The sequence below is a fragment of the Phoca vitulina genome, unplaced genomic scaffold (assembly GCF_004348235.1).
Source record: "Phoca vitulina isolate PV1807 unplaced genomic scaffold, GSC_HSeal_1.0 scaffold22, whole genome shotgun sequence".
NCBI lineage: Eukaryota > Metazoa > Chordata > Mammalia > Carnivora > Phocidae > Phoca > Phoca vitulina.
This window is the reverse complement of record NW_022589725.1, coordinates 13,386,734-13,406,746: the sequence shown is the minus strand read 5'-3', so window position 1 is coordinate 13,406,746 and position 20,013 is coordinate 13,386,734. Positions and strand designations below refer to the sequence as shown.

Sequence of the window (20,013 nt, the reverse complement as noted above, 5' to 3'; positions counted from 1 at the left end):
ACTTAGTAGAAAAATGTATCTGAAACATTCTGGCAATTTAAAAATGCTCTGTGAATAAGATTTTGGAGAATGTTCTAAAACAGATCCAAGAAAAATAAAGTACCAATAATACTGCCTGTGCCAGAAAAGTACATAATAAAAATACAGGATTTCAATTTAACTTTGTATATAAAAATAAGGTGGACAAAAAAACATGTGCCTAACAATACTGACCACATACACTCTTCTATGAGTATGAAGGGGATACAAAAAGGATAACAGGAAAAGTCAAAGCAAAGATTAGGTCCACCCATTCAAAGCAGAATTCAAGGTTTAATTTGTCTGTTCATTTCATTATACCTGACTCAGGCAACATTTCACTGGTTGATCTCATACTAACTAAGCCAAAATGGATTCTTGTTTCTAATTTATCAATGGACTCACATAGAGTAGAGGACACATACAGATTAAAGACAATGGGCAAGACCCATCTTCATATCATAGCGACAAAATGGACATTCCTTAAAAATGCCTCTGGTGACCCATAGTGATGGAAGCCTGAAAAAGAGGAGCTTATGAAGTGTTGCAATAAAGAAAGGGCTTTCTTACATGGGCCTCTTGAAAAACCTCTCTGAGAATTAGATTGAAATAGTCATACATTAGTTTCCATGGTGAAATTGTCAACAAAATAATTTCTAATTCTACAATTTAGTCTGGTCCTTGTTTCCTATACACATCTCCAGGATTCTCAAAAGCCACAACTACTAAAAGGAAGGTCTTTATAAGCTCTTAAAATGTTAACATATCCATTTAAATATGTGTCTCCCTGTCCTCCCAGTGAAATGAGATGGTGAGCTGCACGTGGAGGAATAAGGCCCATTGATTTCTTTATCTCGGATGAGCAAATGGTAGCTCCACAAGTTATTTATGACCAATATCTTAACCAGGTTAAGCAACATCAATGGATGGTACCACAAGATGTTCTGTTCTGTTCATCTGGAGAGCATCATTATTTACTAAGATTTTATCTAGCTCATAAGGAGCTTCTTAAATATGTCTCATTTATGAGGCTTTAAATTTCACAATATTTTTATTTATTTTCAGTTTTATTGAGGTATAATTGACTTACAAATTGTAAGATATTTAAAGGGTACATCATGGTGTTTTCTACTGGGTATTTACGCCAAAGACACAGATGTAGTGAAGAGAAGGGCCATATGCACCCCAGTGTTCATAGCAGCAATGTCCGCTATAGCCAAACTGTGGAAAGAGCTGAGATGCCCTTCAACAGATGAATGGATAAAGAAGATGTGGTCCATATATACAATGGAATATTACTCAGCCATCAGAAAGGATGAATACCCAACTTTTACATCAACATGGATGGGATTGGAGGAGATTATGCTAAGTGAAATAAGTCAAGCAGAGAAAGCCAATTATCATATGGTTTCACTTATTTGTGGAACATAAGGAATAGCATGGAGGACATTAGGAGAAAGAAGGAAAAAAATGAAGGGGGGGAGGGCGCCTGGGTGGCTCAGTTGGTTGAGCGACTGCCTTCGGCTGGGGTCATGATCCTGGAGTCCCGGGATCGAGTCCCGCATCGGGCTCCCTGCTCGGCGGGGGGTCTGCTTCTCCCTCTGACCCTCCCCCCTCTCATGTGCTCTCTCTCATTCTCTCTCAAATAAATAAATAAAATCCTTAAAAAAAAAAAAAAATGAAGGGGGGGAAATCAGAGGGAGAGACGAACCATGAGAGACTATGGACTCTGAGAAACAAGGGTTTTAGAGGGGAGAGGGGATGGGGGGATGGGTTAGCCCGATGATGGGTATTAAGGAGGGCACATATTGCATGGAGCACTGGGTGTTATACAAAAACAATGAATCATGGAACACTACATCAAAAACTAATGATGGGGCGCCTGGGTGGCTCAGTTGGTTAAGCGACTGCCTTCGGCTCAGGTCATGATCCTGGAGTCCCGGGATCGAGTCCCGCATCGGGCTCCCTGCTCAGCAGGGAGTCTGCTTCTCCCTCTCCCGCTCCCCCCTCTTGTGCTCTTTCTCTCTCTCACTCTCTCTCTCAAATAAATAAATAAAATCTTTAAAAAAAAAAACTAATGATGTACTGTATGGTGACTAACATAACATAATAAAATTTTAAAAAATAAAGGGTACATCATGGTGTTTTAATAGATGTGTATGTCATGAAAGGACTCCCTCCCCATCCAGTTAATTAACACACCCATCACCTCCCATATTTACTTGGTGGTTTTTGGTTTTGTTTGTTTTTATGTGTGTGTGTGAGAACATTTAAGTTTTACTGTCTTAGCACATTTCAATTACACAATACAGTGTTCTCAGCTATGATCACTGCATTTCACATTAGATACTCAGACTTCATTCACCTTGTAACTGAAAGCTTGTAAATTTCATGCTATTAACAAACAATTGAATATGTAATGTTTTCAAAGATTCTAAGGGTAATATTGTCTAAAACTTGTGTCAACGGAGTGGTCTAATTGCTACTAAAAAGGAAATGGAGCATACACATTAAATAAACTTCAAATGATGTACAGATATCCCCTGCTTTTTTAAAGTTTGCAGTTACACCACTTCACTTTTACAAAAGACCTACATTAGTACCTGTTTCCACGAACTGCAAGAAATCTGAAGAAGATATTATCTTTTGCATAAAAAAGGCAAAAAGCAAAAATGGCACTGTTTGTTTTGCAGCAAACCATTACAGAGGCCGTGGGTACCTGAGCAGTGAGAGTGACCTCACCAAGCTCCTTCCCCGGGACATACACTCAGCATCCCAGCACCAAACCATCATAGCTTTGAACTGTGTCTGTGAGCATCTGTGCTTTATCTTGATTTATTTTTTGCATCCCTTAGCAAGATGTGTCCTAAGGTATCAGAAAAGCCTAAGAGAGGTTATTTTTTGGGTCTGGAACACTCAAAAATTTTTCCATATAAGTTCATGGTAATTGCTTCTTCACATTACATCATTCTGGCCTATGAAAGTTCTCGTAGGATCGCTCTACTTTTGGATAGCAGGGGAAACCTGTATTGGAATTATCACTAGCTCTCATCACTGCCCATTAGACCTGGCCAATAACTGTTATGAAAATGTTCCAATATCTTGCCTTCTTTTAATGAACTCTTGGTTGTTAGCAAAACCCTTATTCATCCTACACACGCAAAGTTGGGACATTTAGATCTGCTTAGACACAAGAAACTTCATTTAAAAGAAGGGCACCTGGGTGGCTCAGTCAGTTAAACATCTGCCTTTGGCTCAGGTCATGATCCCAGGGTCCTGGGATCGAGCCTCATGTTGGGCTCCCTGCTCAGTGGGGAGTCTGCTTCTCCCGTGCTCCCTCTGCTGGTCCCCCTGCTTTTGCTCTCTCTCTTTCTCTGTCAAATAAATAAATAAATAAATAAATAAATAAATAAATAAAAAGTAAATATCTTTTAAAAGAGGAGTAATACTTGAAATGCTATGAAATTGCATAGAGAATGGAGGAGCTAACTTCCACTTCTACCAACATTTTCATTTCATCTCTGTATCACCCATCTTATTAGTATATGCCTGGAACATTGTAACTATTCATTTATGGTTAAAGTGTTTAAAAAAATGAGTGAATACATTAATAAATAAATCCAGAGAAAAGCATAAAATTTTATTATGTGGAGAATCAAGTTCACAGAAGAAGTAGATAACTCTTTTGCTCCAGGCCGTCGAAGGAGGTGGCACTTCTGATTTAGGAAGAGTGGAGACCAGTGAAGCAAGTGCTTGATTTACAGTTGCACCGTGAGAAGTGTGGTGGTGGGTAAAATGGCATAGTCTATCTTCCCATCAGGCTGTGGTAAAGAGTGAGGTGACTCTGGGGCTTTCTTGTGTTTTTTGGTTTTGTCTTCATTAACACAACATAATTTCCCATTTAGACATGCCATTTCATATATTTCCCCCATTCCGCATTTCTTCCGGCAGTAGCCTGTTATAGTACTAAAGCATTTTCTGGGTCGCGCTGTATCTGTGCCCAGGAAACAACATTGAATGCAGATTAGTTTCTGAGGCAGAGTAGAAGTATTATGTGGTTCCCACAAGCTTTGGCCTCCTGTGCTTCCAAAATGAACCTTACAGTGATAAGAGAAAACTAAGAGCCTCCTCCTTGAAAATCATCCCAAATTAAGAACATCAAAACCCCATGCTCCTAGCCAATACCCAACTGGCTCTGATAACATTAGAACTTATATGACAAAAAAGAAGAGAGATCAATTCATGGTTATCAACTGGAGCTATGTCCCACTCCTGGACTCTGGCAAATCTGACCTGTCTTCCATGCTCCAAAGTCAGTACTCCCTCAGCCTTACCCCAGTTCAGTGTCCCCAGAGAGTACCAACTTACCACCATGGCACTATTCAGAGCCAAGTTAACTTTTAAAAGAGTACCACAGACAGGACTTTTTAAGTTAAGAGAGAAATTGGGTTTCCTCACTGACATGAACAATAGAAATCTCCCTCTGCCAAAGCCAAGACTTCATGGGTCTCAGCAATAAATGCTGCTGAGAACTTCCCTTATTCAGCTTCTGTGTCTTCATGCCCATGATCCTCCTGGCTCCAATCTCAATCTCTCTCTCTCTTCCTCTCTCTCTCTCCATCCTCCTTTTTATCTCAGATAAATGTGTTGCCCAGGGATCAAATTCAATTCCATGTGTACCCATCTCCCTAGAGATCCAACTGTCACTAAATCACCTGTTTCCAATTCTTTATGTGTCCCTGTACACAAATTTGGACAAGCTCATGGAACAAAGAGGGAAAACAAAGACATTTCCTCACATGAAAATTCAATCATTATGAAATCAGGTCATTATACTCAATTGACAGATGAGAAAACTGAGATTCAAAGGGAATAATTAGGGGTGCCTGGGTGGGTCACTTGGTTGAGCATCCAACTCTTGGTTTCGGCTCAGGTTGTGATCTCAGGGTCCTGGGATTGAGCCCCCCATTGGGCTCCATACTCAGCGGGAAGTCTGCTTGAGGATTTTCTGCCTCTCCCTCTCCTCCTCTCCCCACTCTTTCTCTCTCTAAAATAAATAAATAAATCTAAAAAAAAAAAAAAACCAAAGGGAATAATTAGCTCCATTCATACAACTAATCAGTGATCAAGATATATTTTAACCTCACATCTACATGATTCCAAAGCTTGTGCTCTTCTCATTACTGTTGTAAAGGCTGAAAATGAGTTTGAATGAAAAAAGAGATGGTAGGGTTCCTGAGTAAAAACCATGTTCAACATTATAAAGATAATTCTAGATGATGGGTTCATGCCTATCTTTGGAGAGGACTGCTGAGAGTACAGCCCTGATGTCTTCTTACCTCTTAACTCCCCAAATGCTTTCTTCTAAGACACAGGCTTAAGGAGAGTGGGTACTTTTGATGATATTGGCAAGATATCAACAATCTCAAAGGCCCTAACCCCACTCCTACAGACAGTAATATCTCCTAGGATCTTATGGTATATTTGGACAAGTTACCTGTTGGTACCTCAAACTGCAGAATAATGAGAACCAGAAACAGCTTCATGTTTACAGATTTCCCAAGAGAAATAGGCAGCACAATTTCTTTGTCCAGTGATCTCTGTCACAGAGTTTTTCAAGATGAGACAAGCGCTTTCGGTGCTATCAGCATTCTGAGCTCTCATTTTAACCCACATCGATGGACAGGAAATCCAAGTCCACCCCACCTTCATTCCGTATATGGAATTCACAATCACACAATGTTCCATCGCATCACACCTACTCTTCTTTACTCAGGATAAGAGCTCCCAGAGAGCAGGAACATTGATTTCTCCACCTGGGCCATCAGCCCAATTGGATCAAGGCTGGTTGGTCATATGTTCTTGTTTGTATGAGTCACTCCAAGTTTATTCCTCTCGTTCCAATATCCCATCCAGCTAATGCCACCGTTTACTCACAAAAGTTATCCATTTGGAAGATTAATTAAATCATGAACTAATCAAGACAGACACATATGCACATCCAATAATAATTACATTTTTTAATGTATGAAACTTCCAGAAAGTCATCTGGGAGTAAGATTGCATTTAGCTTTGGCTAGATAAATTGATATTTTTTCAGAGTCTCCCATAAGGTCTTCCCCAGTACAGCTCAAAAGATCAAATCTCTTTAGTACAGTGTTCAACTCATTAGGAACTGGTCCCTGCTCACCTCTCCTAGGCATTTTACAGAACCACTTATGGTTCTGCCAAATTAGTGTGGGTACCTCAACCCAACTTGTTACTTCCATAACCTGTTTCTTTGCACAAATTTATATCATGCTCTCCCATCCTGTCCATCGAATTGGCCCTAATGAGCTCCTAATTTTACTTCAAAACTAAGTTCAATCATCTCCACATCTACGAAAGTTTCCCTTGACCCAACTAAATAGAGCTGCAAACTCCCTTCTTTGTGTCAACATTGTATCTTGTCCATATTTTTCTTGGCAGTCACAATATGTCATGTTCCAATTATTTGTTCATCTGTAATAATCTATGAGCCCCTCAAGGGCAGGCCACTGGCTTCATTCAAGTTGGAGTTCTTAATGCACAACACAAAACTCATACTATATCCTCAGTATGTAATTACAGAAAGAATGATTGCAAAGTACCAAATAAATTATTGCTACATAAAATAGCCCAAGACAGTAATAAAGTTAATTAAGACATTTTCTAAAGAATTTTGTTTACCATGTTTTATAATTTCTGGACACCAGAACTTTGAACTTACAGTAATTAGGACCTACCCAAATATCTTTCTGTGACAGTACCTGAAAAAAATTTGGAGTATGTGAAGGCTGAATAAATATCTGTTGATGATGATTAAACTTGTATCACAACATAAGTTCAGGTTAGGGCTAGGGTTAGGAATGAGTATTGTGTATAGCTTATTATGTTAACCAGTAACCAGAGTGAATTAAATTTGTCAATGAGGAGGAAGTATCAAATGCTACTGATATGTCAAAATGCAGAATGAGAATTGACCAATGGCCCCACTAGATTTGCACTAGCCCCACCAGTATCTCATTTGGCCTCAGCTCCATGACCTCTTACATGTGCCTACTAGATGACAAATGCATTTTGTATACATTACTTACTTGAAGCATTACAAGAACATTATGAAGTACAAACCTAATACCTCTCTCCTTCAAATTGGAAAACTACAATTTAGGGAACTGGTGATGTGTCCAATGTCACACAGCTAGTAAGGAATGAGCTAGGATCGACCCAGGTCTACATGAACCTAAAAGTAAAGGCCTTAGCCATTGTGCTAACCTGCCTCTCCAGTTGCCTCCTTCGGGTCAGTCTTTGGGAAAGAAAGACAAAATATTCAAATACAAGATGAAGATGTTGCTTTGTTCACAAAATTTATTGTCATGCACTTGGCTGGACATCCTCCTCCCATCCACCTCCTTATATCCACTCAGCACTCAGAGAGCTGCCTCTATTGAGAGAATTCATATTTCTGATTTCCACAGATGACATTGTTACAAGTAATATTATCTGCTTGCTTTAATGGATTCCTAAATTTGTTTGTCAACTCCTTTAATATCAGAGGGACTTTCTGCGATCTTTGTGGGGCACAAGAAGTACACAGTCTCCTCATTTTCAAAGCCCTTTGTGACTAAGTAATAGATCTCCCCTTGAATAGGCTGAGATGAATAATTAAATGCTGCATTTTAGTCATGGTCATTAAAAAAAAAAATCATCCATCAACATTTGTTACTGCACCTCCCACTGTGACCCATAGTTGTACAAATTGCTTTTAATACCTTACTTATAAATGAACTTTATATGTGTATAATTTCTTAGAAATATTCTCTGAATTCTACTTAAGATGTTATCTTCCTAAACTCTGGAATAGGCTGAATCTAGGCAAGAAATAGAATTACTAATTCCCTCTTAAAAAGGCTGGAGTTGAGCAAGATTCTTTTGTTGTTCTTTGTTTAAGGATGTGAGGAAGTTGAATTAACATTTAATGCTAGAAAAATCAGAAAGACACATAAACAAAAAGGTGAAAGTAGACCACCCATAATCTTCCCTCTGTTAACATTCTGGTGTTTAGCCTTCTAAATATTTCACTCCAAAAGTAATTTGACAACTGTATAAGAGGTAAGATGAAACAAAGTAAGCTTGCTTGCTTTTCAGTCACTGAGTTTAAAATAAAGTCTGCTAGTCAACACTCCCTAAGCATACACATACTAATACACATACAAAGTCTACATTCACCCCTCCAATTCAAGAAACAGGCCTATTGGCAAAACAGGCATGACCCACTACAGAGGAACCACATTCAGCTGCCTTTACTAATCTACCATTATGCTTAAATATAGGTCACTAGATAGTTTCAGGAAAATAAACAATATAAGAGAAGAACTTAAATGAACAATAAGGATAAATGACCTCAAAGGAAATAAAGCTAATAATGAGGACAGAAGAGAATTATTAAAAATCATAAAATTTGACTACATAAAATGTACATCTTAGTAACAAAATGCATGCAGGAGAAGGTTCAAACCAGTATAAGATTAAAAGATAATCAGAGTAGAATAAAATTTATAAATGCATTATATACCATAAGAGGATTAATATCCATAATATATAAAGAATGTTTACAATTCAATAACAAAATGACAAATGACCTAGTAGAAAATAGGCAAACAATATCATAGAAACACAACCTGTATGCATCTCTTGCAGAACGTTGATATAAATTTAGAAATATAATATTCATTTTAAGAGAATCTGCTTTTAATCCATAAATTGTCTCACAAAATAAATTTATTTGGGTAAGATTGTGGGACCCAATTAGGGTTGCAATTTGCTATATATTACTGTTCCTTCTCATTCCACTGTACTCTTGAGACCTAAGTATACTAGGAATGTGTCATATTTTTTTTAAAGATTTATTTATTTATTTGACAGAGAGAGACAGTGGGAGAGGGAACACAAGCAGGGGGAGCGGCAGAGGGAGAAGCAGGCTCCTGCTGAGCAAGGAGCCTGATATGGGGCTCGATCCCAAGACCCTGGGATCATGACCTGAGCCTAAGGCAGACGCTTAACAACTGAGCCACCCAGGCGCCCCCAAAATGTGTCATATTTTATGAAATGCACATTTGGACCTTTTATGTGTGTGTGTTTAGACAATAATTGTAAAACATTACACAAAAAGCATATAAATGTCTCACATGATAATTAGTATTGGCTCATAAATTGTATTTGCTTAAATCCTAAAGATGTAAGTGCTTTAAGTAGCTTTAAATATGCCATTTAATGTGGTGAGCACTGTGAATTGTGTAAGACTGATGAATCACAGACCTATACCCTTGAAACAAATAATACATCACATGTTAATAAAAAAATTTAAAAAATATATATGTCATTTAACTATTTTTCTCCTTTTTTCCCCAGAACTACTAAAAGATTAAAGTGTTTGAAATAAATGATGTCATAGTTTTATCTCCTTGTTGCAGTGTGTTTCAGATCATTTTATAAAATCAAAATGAATCTGAAGTTTTATTTGTTTTGGTTTTGTTTTTGTTTGAGCTATGCAGAGTTTTGTTAGGGGTGGAGATAAAACTTTAAGGGGGAACATCCAGTACAAATAAGAACATCTACTATTTGGGGCTTGATGTCTTATACCTAAATTTCACAGTGCTTTAAGATTCTCAGGAGGGCACCCACATATTCCCATGTGTATCTGGTGCTTTGGTATAAGGAATGTTCCAAATCCACAGCCGATCTTTACTTCCATACAGTTCTGGAGGCAGGTCATATGGCACAGGAAAGGCGGCCACTGGCTCCTTGCTCCCTGAGAATTTCTCTTTTACTATGAAGCTGTCCAGGCCAAATGCTGACGGCAGGAAAAGGGACCCCAAACTCATAGGAATGGATCATCAGCTGGGTGCCGTTCTTCTCTAATGCTCTCCAGGTGGCCTTGGACAGATTTGTGCTCATGACAAGGAACCAAGCAATTTAACTGAACTCTGGAGAAGGTCTCATATATGTTTTAATATGTGGCATAGCATTGCTGGGCCCAATGTGTCAGCCAACCATTTGTGAAAACAGAAATGAAGCCAATTCTGTTTTTCAGCTGTCTGGGTGCTATAGGGAAGACAGCCCCCAGCTGGATATTCTTGTAAGCTGGTTCACACATTTTCCACAGAAGGACAGATCAGGTGAAGAGGAACGGCATTTTCCCTGGGGTCCTGCTTTCCTTCCCCAGCATCACCAAGCTTTCTTTAAACTCAGAACACGGGGTGCCTGGGTGGCTCAGTCATTAAGCGTCTGCCTTCAGCTCAGGTCATGATCCCAGGGTCCTGGGATCGAGCCCCGCATCGGGCTCACTGCTCAGCGGGAAGCCTGCTTCTCCCTTTCCCACTCCCCCTGCTTGTGTTCCCTCTCTCGCTGTGTCTCTGTCAAATAAATAAATAAAATCTTTAAAAAATAAAAAAAATAAAAATAAAAAAAACTCAGAACACAACCATTTCGAGTCATCAGTTCCCATACACCCAATGAAACTGACCTACTATCCGGCCAAGACTTTCCTTTAGGTATGGATGAGGCATGCTCTTTCAGAAGGTTTCTAAGCCTAAAATGTCCCCAATTATCTTTTTGACTTCTTGAAAGTGTCCTGGGGTTGATCCAATAAGATAAACATTGATTTCAGAGAGATCATGCTTATGGATGATATCTATCCACTCCTTGAGTGAAGGAGCATTATAAGCCATCAAGTAGCTGATGAGATCAGCTTCAAAATGTGTTGTTGATTCTCCAGATCTGTGGGTTCCATGGATAATCCATAGGTATAAGGGGCTCAACCGTATTCCCTGAGTTTTCTGGTGCCAGTCAGCATGGATGAGGTTGGAGGTGTGTGTGACAATCCGGAGGCCTTCTTACAGTAGTAACATCATTTTCCTGGCAGAGGGAAATGTTTTCATAAGGCTTGGCCTGGGCATGTAAGTGAGCCTTCGAGTCTCATTTATCTCCGTGCACAAGCAGAATTGGTTTCTGAACTCCGGTGGATACTGTTTTATGAGCCAGTCTACGTCAAAGCAGTAGTTAAACTGAGCTGAAGATACAAGTATCCCAAATAGAGGAGACAGAATATCCTTGATGTGGAGGGCTCCAGAGTTATACTTTGACTTAATTCCCGAGACTCTAGTGAGGTAAAATTGGAAGGGGTTCCCTTTTCCCAACATGTCCCAAATGTCTTGGCCTTCCCCTGAGGTTTCTTACTCCTCTTCCTCCTCTTTTAGTCCCTGGTGGGCGGGAGGGACATGATTTCCAGTACTTTGGGCAGCACTGTCTTTGGGAGAAGAGATGCCACTCTCCTCTTTGACCACCATGTTCTTAGCCTGCTTCTGCTGTGTTCCTGGTTGCAACTCATCATTGCTGCTAGAGAGACACCAACCTAGGTCTTCCTGGGAACCACTCTTCTGCCTTTTGGGAGGTGAAACTTGTGAATCTGTGTTGCTGAACTTCACAGGTGTTAATTTTCTTCTATGGGCAGCTTTCCTAGCCTCAGAACAGTGTATCTTAGTTCATTTGCTGCTCCCTGCCCAGCATGCAGGAGGGAAGAAGTAGATAGCTTGTCTAGTTTTGGCTTTTCCTCCTCACGTTCATCACTACTGGACACTGTCCACTTCCCATAATCACCGTCCTGAGACATACTTCTGAAATTTCCAGAGCCGGTCTGTTTTTGTTATTTTTTGATAGTTAAATAATACCATGAAAGGTGAATCTAAAATAGAAGAGATATATCACCTGTGGCTTTGATGCAGCATTCCACAGCATGCCAAAATAAGAATTTTCTCCGGGGCGGCGGGGGAGTGTGTGTGTATGTGTGTGTGTGTAGGGCTACCCATGTCTGCCTGATTTTCCGGTTTTTTGTTGATGAAAACTCTCAGGTCAGAGGAACACAAGATAAAAGAAAAAGATCATATGTTAGTAATGAGAAATAAATGGCAAATGATAATTAGGGAATCTGTTTTCAGCAGATTGGCCTTAGAGATCGTCAAAATAGGTCTCTAGTAATAATTAAGGATTGAAAAACTTAAAGTGATTTTTTTTAAAGTTAAGTTCAAAGAGTGTTAGATGGCTCAGATTGACTCTGTTTCTGGTATGACTCGAAGAGAACATCACATGCCGGTCCATGATGATCAAGCTGTGCCTAGGGCTGGATGGTCCAAATATCCTTTTATTTGGAACTCTAGTTAAAAATAAACATGAAGAAACTCAATCTGTCAATCAACCGACATGCCAGATGCTTTCATGTTTCATTTTCTATATATCTAAGCCCAAGTTGATCTCAGCTAAATATTTCTCTTCTCCTCCCTCAATAATAGAAAACTGACGATAGTGAAAACAATACATTATATAGATTTTCCTCAACTTATGATGAAGTTACATCCTGGTAAACCCATTGTAAGCTGAAAATATCATAAATCAAAAATGCATTTAATACACCTAACCTACTAAAACATCATAGCTTAGCCTAGCTGACCTTAAACATGCTCAGAACACTTATATCAACCTGCAGTTGGGCAAATCATCTAACCCAAAGCCTATTTTATAATAAAGCATGGATAGCTCATGTAGTTTATTGAATACTCTACTGAAAGTGAAAAACAGAATGGTTGTAAGTGTATCGGTTGTTTCCCCTCACGGTCACATGGCTGACTGGGAGCTGCAGCTCACTGCCACTACCCAGTATTAAGAGAGAGTATCTAACCACATATCACTAGCCTGGGTAAAGATCACAATTCAAGGGGCGCCTGGGTAGCTCAGTCAGTTAAGTGTCCAACTCTTGATTTCCGCTCAGGGTCATGTTCTCAGGGTTATGAGATCAATCTTAGGGTTGTGAGATCAAGCCCCACGTTTGACTCCAGACTGGGTATGGAGCCTGCATTAAGATTCTTTCTCTCCCTTTTCCTCTGCCCCTCCCTGTCCCCAAAAGATCACGATTTACTATCAAAGTATGATCTCTACTGAACATGTATCACTTTTGTACCATCATAAAGTCAAAAAATCCTGAGACAAAACATTGTAAGTCAGGAACCATCTGTATGTACAATTTTGAGTTCTAAAGGTGGAAAAAACAAATTGCATTAATAATACTTATGGTAGGAAGAGTCATGGTCCCCTAAAGATGTCCACATTCTAATTCTCAGAAGCTATGAATATATATTACCTGCAAGTGAGAATCACAGTTGTAGATAGAATTAAGGTTGCTAATCAGCTGACCTTAAAATAAGGAGATTATTTTGGATTATCTGGGTGGGTCTCATGTGATAACAAGGATCATTTAAATGTGGAAGGAGAGGTAGGAGTCAGTGTCAAAGAAAGATCTGACAATGCTACATAGCTAGCTTTGAAGATGGAAGAAGAGGCCATGACCAAAGAATTCAATCCTCTAGAAGCTGGAAAAGACCAGGAAAGATTTTCCCTTAGAAAGAAACTCCAAAGGGAACATCTTGCTTTTAGCCCAATGAGACCCATTTCAGACTAACTTCAGAACTTTAAGATGGTAAAGCTGTGTTGGTTTAAGCCACTAAATTTTTTGTAATTTGTAATAGCAGCAATAGGAAACTAAGACAACATTCAATCTCATGTCATCACGTCAGACTCCCTCCAGTGATCTAGAACAATTTCATGACTCAGCCAAGTGACTGGAATAAAGCATGTACTGTCAGAAAGGACATACTTTGCCAGCAAGCTTCCAAACTGTGAACTGAGACTTGATTCACACAGGACAACAGCCCAGAGAGATCTGAGGTATCCCTAGGCCAACTTACAGCCAGTTACAGAGTAAAGCTTGTATTCCTAGAAGGAATTTATATACACCTTCAGATGTCCAGAAAAAATGAGAAAAAGATTTTTTTCTATCAAAATAATTTTAGTATAAAAATGTCATTTTGAAAACTCATCTATTGAGAGAAAACTATGTATGTAGGTAGTGGCTCAACAAAATACCTACTTCATCTAGAGTTACTCCTGATTATTTTAGGTTTAAAACAATAGTTACAGATAATTATAAAATTTTTGGAGCAATAAAATTGATATACCTCAGAGAGCACATAAAAACTTTCAGGTTAGTCAAAACTGTGTTCTTAATCCATTCCCTTCATATCAGCCCAAGAGGCAACAGAAGATGTTAGGCATATATTTCCCAGTTGAAATACTCCATTCAATATTCCTGCAGCCCCTGCAAAACCCATGGCAGTCACACTTCCTTTCCCCTTTCTTCCATCATAACCCCTTGAATGCCTACCCCATTTTCACTGTCAAATTCAGATAGTTTGCACTTACGATGAGCTCTGAGTAATATATAGAATTGTTGAATTGCTATATTATACACCTGAAACTAATATATAACACTTAACATTTATAAACTCTACAGGAATAAAAATTAAAAACTTATTAAATAAATAATTAAAATAAAAATAAAAAATTCAGGTGGTTTGGATTTCAAGTATCACCTAGTGGCCAAAGAAACTCCTCTCACTAGCTGACCAAACATTCCAAATTCCAAAACTTTAAGATAGCTCCCCAGAAATGATGAACAACATGCTTTTATAATTGTTCTGCATGATCCATGGACATCTAGAGACTTTAAAACATTAACAAAATAATTTTCTTTTTTTGTTGTTTTTTTTATTTTATTGTATTTAAATTCAATTAATTAATATATAGTGTATTATTAGTTTCAGAGGTAGAGTTCGGTGATTCATCAGTTGTATATGACACCCAGTGCTCATTGCATCACATGCCCTCCTTAATGCCCATCACCCAGTTACCCCATTCCCTCACCCCCGTCCCCTCCAGCAACCCTAAATTTATTTTCTATATTAAGAGTCTCTTATGGTTTCTCTCCCTCTCTGATTTTGTCTTATTTTAATTTTCCCTCCCTTCCTCTATGATCCTCTGTTTTGTTTCTTAAAATAATTTTCTAATATCAGGGAAAACCTTTAAAAATTCAAAAGGAATTAAGATTCTTTCTCTCCCTTTTCCTCTGTCCCTCCCTGTCCCCAAAAGATCACAGTTTAATATCAAAGTATAGTTTCTACTGAACATGTATCACTTTTGCACCATCATAAAGTCAAAAAATAGTTTTTACCTGTGTAGGCAACTCTCAACAAATTTATGTACACAATATCTTCTGAAATTAAAAATCATATAAAAGGAGAGGCAAGTTGTCCCAACCACACCACTAGCGTACCCACATCAAGCAAAAACTATGTTAAGAAAAAGCTCTAGGGGCGCCTCTGTGGCTTAGTCGGTTAAGCATCCAACTCTTGATTTTGGCTCAGGTCATGATCTCAGGGTGGTAAGATCAAGCCCTGCATCGGGCTCCGCCCTCAGCAGGGAGTCTGCTTCTCTCCTCTCCCTCTCTCTGCCCCACCCCCAACCCTAGCTCACACACTCTCTCTCTCTCAAGTAAATAAATCTTTAAAAAAAAAAAAAAGAAAAAGCTCTAAATTAAATGGTCCTGGAGTAAGTGTTTTTTTAAATCAGCTTTATTATACAAGATACATATCTTTAAAGCTAGATACTCTGATTCACAAACATGTCACTGCCTTTAATATTGCTTTCTCATATATGGGGTCAGGTCTCACCATGAGAGACGATGGACTCTGAAAAACAAACTGAGGGTTCTAGAGGGGAGGTGCGTGGGAGGATGGGTTAGCCTGGTGATGGGTATTAAAGAGGGCACATTCTGTATGGAGCACTGGGTGTTATGCATAAACAATGAATCATGGAACACTACATCAAAAACTAATGATGTAATGTATGGTGATTAACATAACAATAAAAAATTTAAAAAAAAAGATATGGGGTCAGGTCTCTTGACTACCTTTCTGATAGATGACATATTCTGTCAGAAGTTAAAACTGCAGTCTGCGACAATGGAAGAAGCTATTTTGTATCTACTTCACAGAGACATCATACTCAACCATGGAAAATTAAAAGCTTTTCCTCTAAGATCAGGAAAAAGACAAGGATGCCCACTCTCATCACCACTTATTCAACATAGTATTGGAAGTCCTGGCCAGAGCAATTAGGCAAGAAAAAGAAATAAAAGGCACCCTAATGGGGAAGGAAGAAGTAAAACTGTCACTATTTGCAGATAACAAAATATTATATATAGAAAACCTTAAAGATTTCACCAAAAAAAAAAAAAACCAAAAACCCAACCCTGTTAGAACAAATAAACAAATTCAGTAAAGGCAGTAAAGTTGAAGGATACAAAATTAATACACAAAAGTCTATTGCATTCCTAAACACTAATAACAAACTATCAGAAAGAGTAATTAAGAAAACAATCTCATTTACAATTGCATAAAAGGGAATAAAATATTTAGGAATAAATTTAAGCAAAAAGGTGAAAGACCTGTACATAGAAAACTAACTAAAGAACACATACATAAATGAAAAGATATTCCATGCTCAAGGATTGGAAGAATTAGTATCATTAAAATGCCCATACTACCCAAAGCAATCTACAGATTCAAGACAATCCTTATCAAAATTCCAATCATATCTTTCACAGAAATAGAATAACCCTAAAAATGTATGAAACCACAAAATACCCTAAATAGCCAAAGCAATCATAAGAAAGAACAAAGCTGGAGACACCAAGTGTACTTCCTGATTTCAAACCAAACAATAAAGCTATAATAATTAAAACAGTATGATACTTGTATAAAAATAGACACACAGACCAATGGAACAGAATAAAAAAATAAAATCCCACATTTATGGTCAACTAATATTTGACAAGAGAGCCAAGAACACCCAAAGGGGAAAGGATAGTCTCTTCAACAAATGGCGCTGGGAAAACTGGATAAACACATGCAGAAAAATGTGCATTCTTACCTTACACTGCTCACAAAAATTAACTCGAAATAGATTAAAGATCTAAACATAAGACCTGATATACCTGATATAAAACTCCTACAAGAAAATATAGGGAAGAAAATCCTTGACATTAGTCTTGGCAATGATTTTTTAGATATGACACAAAAAGCATAAGCAACAAAAGCAAAAACAAACAAATGGAACTACATCACACTAAAAAGCTTCTGCACAGCAAAAGTAACAATCAACAAAATGAAAAGGCATCCTATGGAATGGGAGAAAATATTTGCAAACCAGATATCAGATAAGGAATTCATAGCCAAAATATATAAAGAACTCACACAACTCAACAACAACAACAAAATCTGATTAATAGGTAGAGGAAATAAGACATTTTTCCAAAGAACACAACCAAATGGTCAACAGGTACATGAAAAGATGTCCAACATCTCTAAACATCAGGAAAATGCAAACAACAACAACAACCCACAATGAGATATCACCTCATATCTGTTGGAATGGCTATCATCAAAAAGACAAGACAAGTGTTGGTGAGGATTTGGAGAAAAGGGAACCCTTAAAAATTGTTGGTGGAAATGAAAATTGGTTCAGTTGCTATGGAAAACAGTATGGAGGTCCATCAAATAATTAAAAATAGAACTACCATATGATTCAGCAATACCACTTCCAGGTTCGTACCTAAAGGAAATGAAAATAGGATATCAAAGAGATAGGTGGCCTACAATTTTCTGTTCTTGCAGTGTCCTTGTCTGGTTTTGGTATCAGGGTAATACTGGTCTCATTGAATGAGTTTGAAAGAGTTCCCTCTTCTATTTTTTAGAATAGTTTGAGAAGGATAGATATTAATTCTTCATTGAACGTTTGGTAGAATCTACCCAGTGCAGCCATCTGGTCCTGAAATTTTATAATATGTATTTATCCAAAAACAAATACAAACACTAATTTGAAAAGATATATGCATCTCCATGTTCACTGCAGCATTATTCACAATAGCCAAGATATGGAAACAACCTAAGTGTCCAATGATGAGTAAATGGATAAAGAAATTGTGGTGTATATATATACAATGGAATATTATTCAGCCATTAAAAGGAATGAAATATTGCCATTTGTGACAACATGGATGGATCTTGAGGGCATTATGCTAAATGAGATTAGTCAGACAGAGAAAGACAAATACCGTATGATCTCTCTGCCATGTGGAATCTTTAAAAAAAAAAACAACAACTAATAGATACAGAGAACAGATTGGTGGTTGCCAGAGTAAAGGTGTGAGAGGTGGGAGAAATGGATGAAGATGGTCAAAGATTAAATAAATAAATAAATAAATAAATAAATAAATAAATAAATGCAGCATATCACTGACCACCCACCAACAACAAAAAAGACCAGAGGTTTAAGAGGATGAAAAGATAGGGCCATGCCAAGAGCTATAAAAAAGATGGGGCTCCCATTCCAGTCTGGGGGTCTCATGGAATATGGATCAAAGAAAGCTCCCCAAAGAATATACATATAAATAGGCCTCAAAGGATGCATTGGATTGTTTTCCCATAAGGAAAATAGCTTTATTCCATATGAAGGGATAAAGAAGATGTGTTATATGTACCTACACAATGGAATATTATTCAGCCATGGAAAGAAGGAAATCCTGCTATTTCTGACAACATGAACGGACCTTGAAAGCATTATGCTAAGTGAGAGAACTCAGATGGAGAAAGACAACTACTGCATGATATCACTAAAAAAGCCAAAGCCAAACTTATAGGAACAGAGAGTAGAATGGTGATTACCTGGGACTCGGGTATGAGAGAACTGGGTAAATAAATCCTGGAGATCTAAAACACAGCATATTAAGTATAGAAGACAATACTGTATTATATACCTCAAAATTGCTGAGACTAAACCTTAATAAGTGATTCTGGGTAAAGGATATACGGGTATTTTGCAGTATTGTTTTTGCAATTTTTCTGTAAGCTTGAAATTGTTTTATTATAGGGGCACCTGCGTGGCTCAGTTGGTTAAGCGTCTGCCTTCGGCTCAGGTCATGATCCCAGGGTCCTGGGATCGAGCCCCTCCTCAGGTTCCCTTCTTCATGGGAAGTCTGTTTCTCCCTCCCCCACTGCCCCTCCCCCCACATGTGCACAAGTGGGAGTGCTCTCTCCCAAATAAATAAAATCTTTTTTTAAAAAAAGAAATTGTTTTATTATAAAAATTCAAAATGTAAAAAAATAAAGCCAAAAAAATGGTAATTATATGACATGACAGAAGTGTTTGCTAACAGTACAGCAGTAATCGTATTTCAATATATAAATGTACAACTTATACAGTGTCACTATATACCTTAAACTGGTACAATGTCAACTGTATGTCAATAAAGAATAATAATTTTTAAATGTACTAAGTGCTTGTGTTTCTAAAGGCCTTAAAAGATGTATAGAAGACTATACAACCAACTTTTAATCTTAGTTTCTTCGGAAGAGGGGGATGAGAAGGATTTCAGGGATAAAGGAAACAGATCGCTGGTCTGTGAATCAGTGAGGACTCAAATTCACAACTTGCTAGGTGATCCTTTGATAATTCTCTTTTCTTTCTTCAGCTTCACTCTTCCTGTCTGTAACGTATAAATGTTGGACTAGATGTCCACCAAAGTCCTTATATTCTAAGCCATGAATTCAGCTTATCCCCAGGGATGAAACTTCCCCTTTGTCCTTATAGGAAAGAACTACTCTATAATTTAGGGGTATATGAGATAATTCGGAGGGGAGGTTGTGTCCACACCACATACACTGGTAACTGGAACAGATTCCTAGATGTTTCATCCTCTGCTATTTCCTCTACTGGCCACCCCCAAACCTTCCACTCCCATGCCCCACTTCCCAGCTCCACTTTCTATTCTCGGCTTCATTCTCCATCACCTCCCACCTGTTCTTGCAGGACTCTCTTCCCAGGCCACCCTGCCACCAATCGTGTACTCCAACAACCAGAATGATTCTTTTTTTATAGTTTTATATATAATCTACTTTGTTTCTAAAATGGCAAAATTCTATATGATTTTATATAAAAACTAAACTGATCTAGAAGCATACAACTAGAAAA

The 20,013-nt window shown here is 38.1% G+C and overlaps 1 pseudogene; it reads right to left on the bottom strand.

Annotated features, from left to right (window-relative positions):
* Positions 1-9,618: 9,618 nt before the first annotated feature.
* LOC116641605 lies at positions 9,619-11,746 on the bottom strand (annotated as a pseudogene).
* Between the last annotated feature and the right edge of the window lie 8,267 nt (positions 11,747-20,013).